The following is a 12469-nucleotide window of genomic DNA, read 5'->3' as shown; positions in this document are numbered from 1 at the left end:
AGGCTCAAGATGGACATGTCATCTAAAGAATGGGAGGGGGAATGGAAATGGTTTGCGACTGGGAGGTGCAGTTGTTTATTGCGAACCGAGCGGAGGTGTTCTGCAAAGCGGTCCCCAAGCCTCCGCTTGGTTTCCCCAATGTAGAGGAAGCCACACCGGGTACAATGGATACAGTATACCACATTGGCAGATGTGCAGGTGAACCTCTGCTTAATAGTGGTCGAGAACCCTTGACCGCGTCTCCCGCATTTCCCGCAACACATCCCTCACACACCGCCCCCGCCACAGCCGCCCAAAGAGGATCCCCCTCGTTCTCACACACCACCCCACCAACCTCCAGATACAACGCATCATCCTCCGACACTTCCGCCATCTACAATCCAACCCCACCACCCAAGACATTTTTCCATCCCCACCCTTGTCTGCTTTCTGGAGAGACCACTCTCTCCCTGACTCCCTTGTTCACTCCACACTGCCCTGCAACCCCACCACACCCAGCACCTTCCCCTGCAACCGCAGGAAATGCTACACTTGCCCCCACATCTCCTCCCTCACCCCTATCCCAGGCCCCAAAATGACTTTCCATATTAAGCAGAGGTTCACCTGCACATCTGCCAATGTGGTATACTGTATCTATTGTACCCGGTGTGGCTTCCTCTACATTGGGGAAATCAAGCGGAGGCTTGGGGACCGCTTTGCAGAACACCTCCGCTCGGTTCGCAATAAACAATTGCACCTCCCAGTCGCAAACCATTTCCACTCCCCCTCCCATTCTTTAGATGACATGTCCATCTTGGGCCTCCTGCAGTGCCACAATGATGCCACCCGCAGGTTGCAGGAACAGCAACTCATATTCTGCTTGGGAACCCTGCAGCCCAATGGTATCAATGTGGACTTCACCAGCTTCAAAATCTCCCCTTCCCCCACCGCATCCCAAAACCAGCCCAGTTCGTCCCCTCCCCCCACTGCACCACACAACCAGCCCAGCTCTTCCCCTCCACCCACTGCATCCTAAAACTAATCCAGCCTGTCTCTGCCTCCCTAACCTGTTCTTCCTCTAACACATCCCTTCCTCCCACCCCAAGCCGCACCTCCATCTCCTACCTACTAACCTCATCCCACCTCCTTGACCTGTCCATCTTCCCTGGACTGACCTATCCCCTCACTACCTCCCCACCTATACTCTCCTCTCCACTCATCTTCTTTTCTCTCCATCTTCGGTCCGCCTCCCCCTCTCTCCCTATTTATTCCAGACCCCTTACCCCATCCCCCTCTCTGATGAAGGGTCTAGGCCCGAAATGTCAGCTTTTGTGCTCCTGAGATGCTGCTGGGCCTGCTGTGTTCATCCAGCCTCACGTTTTATTATCCACCATCTGCCAAGGCAGGATTTGAACCCAGATCCCCAGAGCATTATCTGGGTCTCTGGATTAACAGTCCAGCAACAATACCACTAGGCCATTGTCTCCCCATGGGATTTTTGACTTCACACTTTGCTAAAATTATTTTGCCCTGTTTCCTTCTGACACTCAAAACAACAGATTCTTTCTGTTTTCCTGTTTCCTTTTGACTGGCTTGTTTGCAAGCTGGCTTCTAGAACTCAGAATGAAATAATCCTTTTCCTAGCAATGCAGGGATGATTAGCAGGAGGTTCATCAATCTGACATTCACAGCACATTTGTACTCAAACACACCCTGGTACACATGAACACATTAAAATCTCTTTTCTGTGTTTTCCTGAAAGAGTGAAACACAAGACAATGTCTGCAAGACGCATCATTCTGCTGACAGGGGAGACTAGTCAGCCCCCTCATTATCTCTTTCTGTTACAGCTGTCTCTGCTCGAAGCTTCCCTGACATTCTATGAGAGCAACTTTCCATGGCTCTCACACAGAACTTTGGTAGACATCACTAAATCTGGCTGTCAAGAAGTGTCACCGGACCTGAAATGTTAACTCTGCCTTCTCTCCACAAATCCTGCCAGACCCGCTGATATTTTCCAGCAATTTCTGATATTCTTAAACACTAAATATATAATCTGAAGTTTTTTTTTGCCTGTGGCAGCCTTCTTTCAAAAACTTATCTTGGAAATTAAAGCTAATAATGTCCATAATACTTTGGAGGACTTATCCTTCACCATGACATTTATGACTGAGACCCACAGACATTTGATCGTAGCAGGAATAGGTGCAAGTATTGAAAACAAAAGATGGCAAGTGGCAGTGCTACATATCAACATCGTAATTTAAATGACTAATTTATTTATATACCAAAATTTGAAGAATGCGCTCTTCTTTGCAAAGGCAAATTTATCTCAGTTTGGGTTATTTTTTAACATAGAAATTAGTCCTGACTTAGTAAGTATAACTTAGTAACTGAAGCCATCAGTTAAATATTACTTCCAAATATCCCTTGATATATTGTTTATACCTTGGAGATAAGCCAAAATAAATACCTTTTTCTTTTAAATTCAATTTCACTATAAATCAGAAAGCAACAGAACCAAAATGAGGTAGAGAAAACTAATTCAGCACAAATATTTTTATGACATCAAAAGATCTTAGGTTTGTTGATGGTGCAGTCTTTGCTGTTTGTTCAGAAAGGGACCTTAGAAAGTCCACAGATCTTTTATTTTAACAACTCATTCTTGGTTCATGATCACAACTGGAAAGCTAGCATTTATCTTTCAGTGTTCTTTGCTTGCATACTGAATGACTTACTGATGTAAGATTCATACTGATTCAGAGGGCAGCTAAGAGGCAATCATTCTGTTGTGGAGCTGAGATCAAACTGGGTAAGAATGATAGGTTTCTTTCCCCAAACATCAGAATCTGCTGGGTTCTTTTTTACATCAATCTGGCAGCTTCACAGTGGTGTTAATTTTAATGCTACCAATTTTAATTATTTTCTAAGCAAATTTAAAAATTTTGTCTGGGATTCAAATTCTTAAAGAATTATTTTGACCCACACTGGAGAATTGATAATCCATTTTACATTGTTTCACAATTCTATAATCAAAGTGGTGGAAAACAAGCTGCTAATTTGCAGGCCCATATTTGACAATATTTGACCAGAAGTCAAAATGATTCCCAAATTCTCTGCAATGTTAATCCAGGTCTAGCTATGGACTAATTACTTTATAATGGTACCAAATGGAATTCTGTGCTAAGGCAGTGAACACATTTACCCAAGAATGAAATCAAAATATTGCCAATGAAAACTGTATGTTACTAAAACTTTTCTGTTGTGCAAGATCCAAGATATCAGCTTAGGATAGTAATATGGTTTTATTGTGAGCAGGTTATTTCCGTATGTTTGATTACATTTGTATATTTTGGACAAAATTTTGTATACACACAAAATTGAAATTTTATTTAATACCTATTTCAGATCAACAAAAAGGCTGATGACAAGTGACTGATCCAAATTGACATGCCACAGAACCCAGATAAATCACAATGTAATTAATTACTTTCCTTGATAGAGTTAAAGCCATACCTGATAAAATGTATTTTCTCCAGGTTATGAACATGGAAAAGGTTAATGCAGAAATGTTACTGAAGCTTGAGGAAAAATTAACATTTGCTGCTGCAATGTTACATGAATCATCTTACAGTACAGATATCAAATAACTGTACATATTTCATTTGGTTCATCCATTGATCCCTGTCTAACCATCTTCCCTGCTGTCATGGCCATTACAGTTCAATCAACAGTAGAATCCTACAGAGCATCTGTTGCACAAACTCACAATAATTCAGTAATGACGGCCCACAGGAAGAATAAAGTAGAATCAACCCAAGACTTACCCCAGAGGAATTGAAAGCTCTTCAGTTTACAGACTAATCTATGACCTGAAGAAATTAAAAGTTCATTTCAGACACATCAAATGTTTAGCCATGACACCTAATAAGCAACAATTATTAGTCTAAAACTGATTTAAGCTAGCCATAATGCATTATACTTAAGGAAATACTATTCATTGAGCCTCATTCTGCATCATTTTAACAATACTTATCCCCAGAGTTTTAAGCAAATTGTACTGTAATAAGCCTTAAGTGCCATGACAGCAAAAGGAGAGAACATAGAGAAAGAAATCAATAATTTGTTGATCCAAAGTGATGAAAATGTTTCTTATAAGATATAAAACCTCAGTGGTTAAAAAGAAGAAACTATTGCTTGTTTCACTGAAAGGAGAGATAGTAAAGTACTACTTACAGCAATATCCATAAAGGACCACCCTTAGTCTGCTCTTTTCCTTGAATGATGAATTAAGCATAGTGCTGGTGCAGCACATAATCAGAAGTCAGAAAAAAAAGCATTTTAAATCTCATTAGTTCTCAAGCAAACAGAGAACAGAAACTGCAAACAAAAGTGAGCAATTCGGCATCACGTTGCTCTCGAACCGTAAGCATTCCCCCGATGGGTATGCATTTTATTAGCTTGGTCTCTAATTGGATGTCTGCTTTTTGCTATTCCGTTCTGACCTGAATATTATTATAGGTGTATTTACTCTGACAGAATGCTAGTATTGTGAATCTGGATAATCTGAATACTAAGCCAATAGCTCCCCTTCAGATTGCTTTTACTTGCACTGTTCTTCAAGCTGCAATTGTCTATTCAGGTTTCATTCATGTAAGCTGAAATAGACAATAGATAATAATGTAAACAGGCCAATAATTTATAAAAAATCAAGAGATCAGTTAGGCCACATTTAACTATTATTTTTCTTTCAGGAACTGATGCGCCAGCTTCAGACACTGTGCTGTTAATAGGCAACAGTGTGAAAGAAGCACTGTTATTTGACCAGCTCCGACTGCATAATTCAATAGGCAGGAAATCAGCTGCAGTGCAGAGGAGATTGTATGCATCTCCAGCACCAAAGCATGGATGTAGGCAGCAATTTTCAATTTCATCACCTTGTCAATGTTCGAGGAAAATATGCATGAACAAAGGGGAAGGGCACATAACCTTAACACTGTAGAAACACCCTGATTCTACCAAAGTAAACAGAATGTGAACTTGAACTTGCAACATCACATAGTATGATTAATCAGTTTAAGATTCCCAAGAAATGTACACTGCACATTAAAGTCTCCATGCACACTGTCCCAACAATATTGTTTTTTATTGTCTGTTGGGTAAGATGTGCTAATGTTAATATCTTGTAGAATGTTCTACAGTGGCATTTCATAACATATCCTGTACCATAATTCGGTTGGCTCAATTGCTTTACAAAGTAATGGTAAAATAAAAAGACAAAATTTGGATAAGCAGTCAAGAGAAGATGCATTACATGATATATAATGCAAAGAAAACTGAGCCCCTGCAGAGTTTATATTTTACGTTATAACATCTATTCTGCTGCTGAGTGTTGTCAGTAGGCAGATAGTTGGATTAATACATAGGACATGAAAAAAGTCATTGTAAAAAGCTAGTATCAAGCAGTGGCTGAATTTACTTGTTTTGGTGGTTTACAAGAAAAAAACGACAGTGATTGTGGAAATTCCTACATTTTGGAAGAATATATTCAACACTGCTCTGTTATGGAAGTGTCCTTCTAAGTTTTGCTGTCAAATTCTGGCTGACAATTTTAACAATATATGCAACACTGAAACCGGAGGAAGTTGAATCAATATAGAGCAGCTTTCTTTCACAGGTTATTTCAACATCCTTCTCTATGTAATTTGTTTGTGTGCCACTCTATTGGGGCGAAATTGATCTTGAGCAGTAGTACAAAAATGAGCAATAGCTTGGTTCACTTTTGCATCAACTTCCAGGAAGTCTCAGATTAAATTCACATTCAAGGTCTATTTTGGGCAGGAACGGGGGATGTGTATGTAGTTAATATTGGTTGGGCTTGTTTTGTCACAGCATTATACAGCAATCTATTTCCTGGTTTGAGGCACTTTTTTTAATATTCATTCCTGGGATGAGCGTGTCGCTAGCTAGGCCAGCATTTATTGCCCGTCCCTAATTGCCAAGAGGGCAGTTATGAATCAAAAACATTGCTGTGAGTCTGGAGTCACATGTAGACCAGACCAGGTAAGGATGGCAGTCTCCTTCCCTAAAGACCATTAGCGAACCAGATGGGTTTTTCTAACAATCGGCAATGAATTTACCGTCATCATTAGACTCTCAATTCCAGATATTTATTGAATTCAAATTCCCCCTTCTGCCATGGTGAGATTCAATACAAGTCCCCAGGACATCCCACTTCCTACAGACAAAGGGGGTGGCCATGGGTACCCGCATGGGCTCAAGCTATGCCTGCCTCTTTGTAGGATATGTGGAACAATCCCTCTTCCAAAGCTACACTGGCCCTATCCCCCATCTCTTCCTCCGTTACGTTGATGACTGTATCAGTGCTGCCTCGTGCTCCCACGCGGAGCTCAAACAGTTCATCCACTTCACTAACACTTCCGCCCCAACCTTAAGTTCACCTGGACCATTTCTGATACCCCTCTCTCTTCCCTGGACCTCTCTGTCTCTATCTCTGGTAATCACCTGGCAACTGATATCCATTTCAAACCTACTGACTCTCACAGCTATCTAGAATACACCTCCTCTCACCCACCTTCCTGCAAAAAGGCCATCCCCTATTCCCAATTACTTTGCCTCCACCATATCTGCTCCCAAGATGAGGAATCCAAGATGTCCTCATTTTTCAAGGTCACAAATTCCCCTCCACAGTGGTTGAAAATGCCCTCAACCATGTCTCTCACGTTTCCCACAACTCATCCCTCACAGCCCCTACCCACAATAACAACCAAAACAGAATCCCCCTCATCCTCATGTACCACCCCACCAACTTCCGAATCCAACCCATCGTCCTTCGATATTTCCACCATCTGCAATCCAACCCCACTACCAATGACATTTTTCACTACCTACCCTTATCAGCTTTCCAGAGGGACCACTCTCTCCGTGACTCCCTTGTCCACTCCACACTCCCCTCCAGCCCCACCACACCCGGTACTTTTCCCTGCAATCGGAACAAGTGCTGCACCTGTCCCTACATCTCCTTCCTCACCCGCTTCCAAGCCCCAAGATGACCTTCCACATCAAACAGATGTTCACCTGAATATCTGTTAATGTGGTATACTGTATCCGCTGTTCCTGTCGCGGCCTCCTCTACATCAGGGAAATGAAGCAGAGGCTTCAGGACCACTTTACAGAACACCTATGCTCAGTTTGCAGCAAACAACTACACCTCCCAGTCGTGAACCATTTCAACTCACCCACCCCCCCCCCCCCCCACTCCTTGGACGACATGTCCATCCTGGGCCTCCTGCAGTGCCACAATCGATGCCACCCGAAAGTTGCAGACACAGCATCTCACATTTCGCTTGGGAGCCCTGCAGCCCAAGGGTACAATGTGGATTTCACAAGCTTCAAAATCGCCCCTCCCCTGACCACATCCCAAAACCAGCCCAGCTAGTCGCCACCTCCCTAACCATTCCTCCCACCTCAAGCCCCACCCCCATCTCCTACCCACTAACCTCATCCCACCTCCTTGACCTGTCCATCCTCCCTGGACTGACCTATCCCCTTCCTAACTCCCCACCTACATTCACCTTTACTGGTTCCATCCCCACCTCTTTGCCCAGTTTGTCTCCTCTCCACCTATCTTCTCCTTTATCCACCTTCTATCCACCTACTCCTCTCTCCCTATTTATTACAGAATCCCTTTCCCCTCCCCTATTTCTGAAGAAGGGTTGAGGCCCGAAACGTCAGCTTTCCTGCTTCTCTGATGCTGCTTGGCCTGCTGTGTTCATCCAATTCTACACCTTATTATCCCCAGGACATCACTTGGGTCTCTGGATTAATAGTTCAGCGGTAATACAGCTTGGCCATTGCCTCCCCCAGCTGTCAATATTTCATATTATAAAGTTAATGCAAAGAGTTTTATTGTTGTAACATGTACCCCCTTAAAATATAGTGAGAAGTTTCATAAACTTTGTGAAAATTAATTTGAACACCATCCCATGGCTGAATTTGGGAAGAGAAGGAAATATTAATTATAAATATTACAAACATTCAATCTGATGCCTCAAAGTATACGACTGACATGTTGGGAAGAATGATCCAGATGTGGCTGCTATAAAGGTCTGCTGTTCATCCTAGACTTTACTTATCTTGCTGGCTTTGTGTTGTAGTTTCCTGTTGAAACCTTATTTACATACAAACACAAATTAAAAACAGATTTAACATAGTTATATTACTGCTGTGTATCCAGTCGATTGTCAATATTTATGCTTCAGAATTAAGCTAATGCACACTAAAAACTGGCCTATTATTTTTGTTAGAAACTAAATAATACAAGAAAAATTTATTGTATCAGAGAGCCATCTCCTGCACACCTTACAATGTAATATACCTTCACACTACGTTTATGGATAATTATCAAGCTATGGTGTTGAATACTATTAGGAACTGTGACAAACGATAAGGCGGAATAAATTTTGGTTCACTGGCTAAAATCTCCTCGCAGTTCATTTTAAGAACTTATTGTAGATGCAAGTGTCTCCTCCCTTCTCTCACAAGAAAACAGCCTAAATGTAACCTTTTCCCTGGAAAAGTAAAGACAACTGCCTCAGATTTACAGATCTTTTCAGTTCGACTGCTAGCATGATAATTTACTCCATATTGTTGTTGACAGAGTAGTTCTTTGTCAAGAAAACATATTTTTATGCTGCATTGAATTTGTAGTAGTTTAATCAAATTGAAAGTTAATCATGTTCTCTCCTCTAGGCTAACCTTCTTCGCTATCTTGTAACAATTCAGTAAGTCGCCTATCGAGAACTACAATATCTAAAGTGCTTTAATCACAAATTAACAACATGCTGATTTATGGTAACACAATTTTTTTATGATAAGTAACCTCAGAAACATCTCCTTTACAAAATTGTGCATATTCTGCAAAATATTCATTGATCCAGAAGCAAAACAATGGATGTGAGCTGACGAGTTGGATATTTTGTCTAATGTAAACGTATGTCCAAAACAAAACGAACTATTAAGAAATAATTCATCAACAACACACTTGACATTAATTATTAAAGGGGAAAATATGTTTCTTCTCTGGATCAGCATGCCTGCTTATAAATATGATCTTGAATCTCCGTTCCACACAGACTGCTCACTGAATTCATCACTTTTTCAGTGGACATGTTGAAAAGGTCTTAATCAGAAAGACTTCTGTTGCCTCTTAGTGGTAGCACTTGCAGACTAAACACAAAAACATGAGATAAGATTCTGTGTGGAGAAAATGGGATCAGTGTTATTCCCAGCAAATGTGTAACAATTCAAAACGCAATTTCTAATTCACCTGTGTAATTCAATATTTCATTAATTCGATTGTGGATTAGTGAATAATTAGTAAGTCACAATCAGTCTGTACATTAAAACTTGTAATTGTCTTCCACCAAATTGATTTATTTCTACTTTCAATGAAGCAAAACACTTAATAAATGTTGTTACGCAACAAAAAAAATACAAGACTCCCTAAAGAGAGCTTTCCATTCAGTCACTTTAACACTACCATAGCACTCTTGTTTTGATCAGTCACAGATATATAAATGTTGCTGTTTTCTATACGATAAAACAAATCACTAAAGAGGTTATCAATGTTGTACCATAAACTGCAATAAAATGACCCATGAATCAAACTCTCTTTTGATCTGTTGGAAATACTAGCCAATACAAACTCAGATTTTGCATCTAACGCAAAAATAAGAAGATAAAATCATAAAAAGCAAACATTTGATGTTTGAAGATTTAAAATGTTGCTTTACTCACAGCATGCTTAAATCAAAATCATATAATTCAGTAATAATGGACATGCTATATGAAAACAGTTCATTAGTTGTAATGCTCTAAAAGATGCATTTGAACTTAAAAATTATAAGTGCTTTTCTTTTTTGGGAAAATAACTCCAGTGATGAAGCATTATTGATACTGATTCTGCAAAATAGAAATCATGCAAGTAGAGAGCAGCAACAACATCACTCACCAGGGATGAAGGATCTGAATCGTATTTGAACTGCCTACCAGCACTGTAAGGCTGCATGTGCGATACTACCTCCCATTTTATACACAATATTAAGTCTGTGCTCTAGAGGTGGAATTGCACTGTCTAAGAACAGCTGCTACACAGTCCAACCCTATTGGTTGAATTTTATGATCGACGCAAGCCTTGGAAATGAAGTCTTTCCTCAAACCTTAACTAATTACTTCCAATTGTGACACAAATGTACCAATCTGTCACTTCATTTCTCAAAGGAGCTGTAGTTTCTTTGCACCCGTCTTGAGCGCTATTCTGCATTCTAAAATTAGTATTTCGATATTCTGTTCCATACCAGGGTGACTGTGTTAGCAAGCAAGACTGAACAAAAAGAATGTTTCTGTAATTGAAAACAGCAGCTACTGGATAGTACTATTAAATCTGGGAAAGTTTCTTGCTGCCTTACTCAGCTCTGTTATGTTTATGCCAGTTAGCAAGGACAATTTAGAGAAATCTTTTGTTTCTTATTTTTGGTAAATTAACTCTTTACCTACACTTTTGGTCCCTTCATCCATTAAAATAAATACTGTAGGTGCTTGTTTGATAAATATATTCTGTCTTTTGCCATCATTTAATTTATTAAACACTCTGATATATGTAAGAGGATGACATTGACATTCAGACTTCTTATTTTGCTTGAATCCAAACGTGATACCCAAATATTCTTCTGTAAAAACTGCCACCTTGCCAATTCTTTTTTTCGGGCTACCGAATAATTTTTTGAAAACCTCATATTGCAAAATAACTATATAACATAAGCATTCATACAATGCAGTGACAACAGAGCATTTTGTCCAGTTTTCCGTAAATATAATCAAATCCTATCCTCTCCGTAAAACCCTGGTGTTATTGTTTTTTTTGGTCCTCACTGTGGTAAAGGGACAAACAGATAATCTCTAGTAAATGTCTAAAACTTTAACAAATTGATTTTTCAGTTCATGCTATTATACCTGGAACTACATTAATGAATTTCGTGATGTTCATATTGGAAGAGGCAATTTAATTTCTGCAGCAACACCTCCCAACTTTCGCCTGGTCGAAACAAGTAGGTGTACTTTTTGAAATACTTCACACTTAGCAAACTTAGTGTACTGCTGTTCTCTCACTATCTTGTGCTCAGCAGTGTGGAAGTGCTTGTTGGTACTGGGAACTTGCAGTTTTCATGTCACGTGCACCATATTTAAATCTCAGTGTGTCATTTATTGACAGCCTGTCCTGAAGTAGCCAGTTGGGTCAGTGTAGTTGCCACGGTCTGGAGGAATGCAGCGCAGTGCCATAAGCAAGTTAATCACCTTGTGTGCTCTGTAGGGATAAGTTCCACCATCTTGTCCCTGTTACCTCATACTCAGTCTGCCTCTGCCATTACGCCTACTTCCCACCAATGTTCATGATCCACCACTCTCAATATTGCATGCTGTCATGGCTCTCACCCACCCATCGCCCTTATCTGTGCATTATTGCTACGTTCAATATATTTGCAATTAGCTTTTTCCAGGTTATCTGAAAGCGTCTGATTTTTATCGTTGCACAACTTTGGTCACAAATTCAATTTCAAAGAGGATGAGCATTAGCTTCCACTCCTGTGTAGAGGAGAATGGATCTAGAGTAGCTTTTGGAATTTCTGAAGAAGATACTTCCGATAACTTGAATCTCACGTGCTTCTAGACCATCAAAGCTAGGCTGGACCTTTGCCATGAAACTGGGCAGGCTAATGTAACCTATGCCAGATTATTGCATGATCCATTCATCACGAAGTACTCCACTTCCTGCCATCTTTGAGAATCCCTTTGCTACAAAAGAAACCTAGTACACACTGGTTTATGCCCAACCAACAAAGGCCTTCCACCACCATGCCCCTTCCCCCATCAGGCAATACTAAACCTGAAATTGTACGCTGCTGCTAAACTCACCATCCTTCAACATTCTAACAGCAACTGGCCCACATTGTCTCATTAGTTATCCTCCACTCATCTGGTATTTCACGTGTGGCCAGAAAAGTATTGAACATCTCCATCATGACCCCAACAATTTCCTCACTTGCCTCCCAAAGCAGCCAGTTGGATGGGGTAGTTTCGAAGAAAGATGCTTTCTTCCACCAGGACGAACAGTGGAGGTCCTGACACAATACGATGCCACCCCGGTCAAATGGAGCCAGTCATGTTAAAGCAGCCTCAGCTCTCTGAAGGAATGTGCAACAGTGTAGGAAGAAGATCAATGTCCTTCTCTACTCCATCAGAGCACATTCCACCATCGCTCTGATACTTCGCACTTGCTCTATCTCTGCGGCTGTCCTCACCTTCTCTCCACCCTGACCCCCAATGGCTCATGTTGTACCACTCTCACTATGGCCTGCACTACCTCCTCTCACTTGCTTTCAGCCATCCCAAAACCTAATAGCACTATCCC

At 40.8% G+C, this 12469-nt stretch overlaps 1 protein-coding gene across 3 annotated transcripts in view; it reads right to left on the bottom strand.

Annotated features, from left to right (window-relative positions):
* The window catches only part of thsd7ba (thrombospondin, type I, domain containing 7Ba), a 922022-nt gene extending 911916 nt beyond the window's left edge, over positions 1 to 10106 (bottom strand). For 2 of the 3 annotated variants that reach the window (XM_048535033.2, XM_048535035.2), the window contains exon 1: positions 10013 to 10106. The gene's annotated coding sequence lies outside the window, so the exon portion shown is untranslated. Of the gene's footprint in view, positions 1 to 3806; positions 3852 to 4215; positions 4296 to 10012 lie in introns of those variants that run through there. The other variant, XM_048535034.2, reaches the window with a different exon arrangement.
* Positions 10107 to 12469: the final 2363 nt, after the last annotated feature.

Source organism: Stegostoma tigrinum, chromosome 7 (assembly GCF_030684315.1).
Source record: "Stegostoma tigrinum isolate sSteTig4 chromosome 7, sSteTig4.hap1, whole genome shotgun sequence".
Taxonomy (NCBI): domain Eukaryota; kingdom Metazoa; phylum Chordata; class Chondrichthyes; order Orectolobiformes; family Stegostomatidae; genus Stegostoma; species Stegostoma tigrinum.
This window is presented reverse-complemented; position numbering and strand designations above follow the sequence as displayed.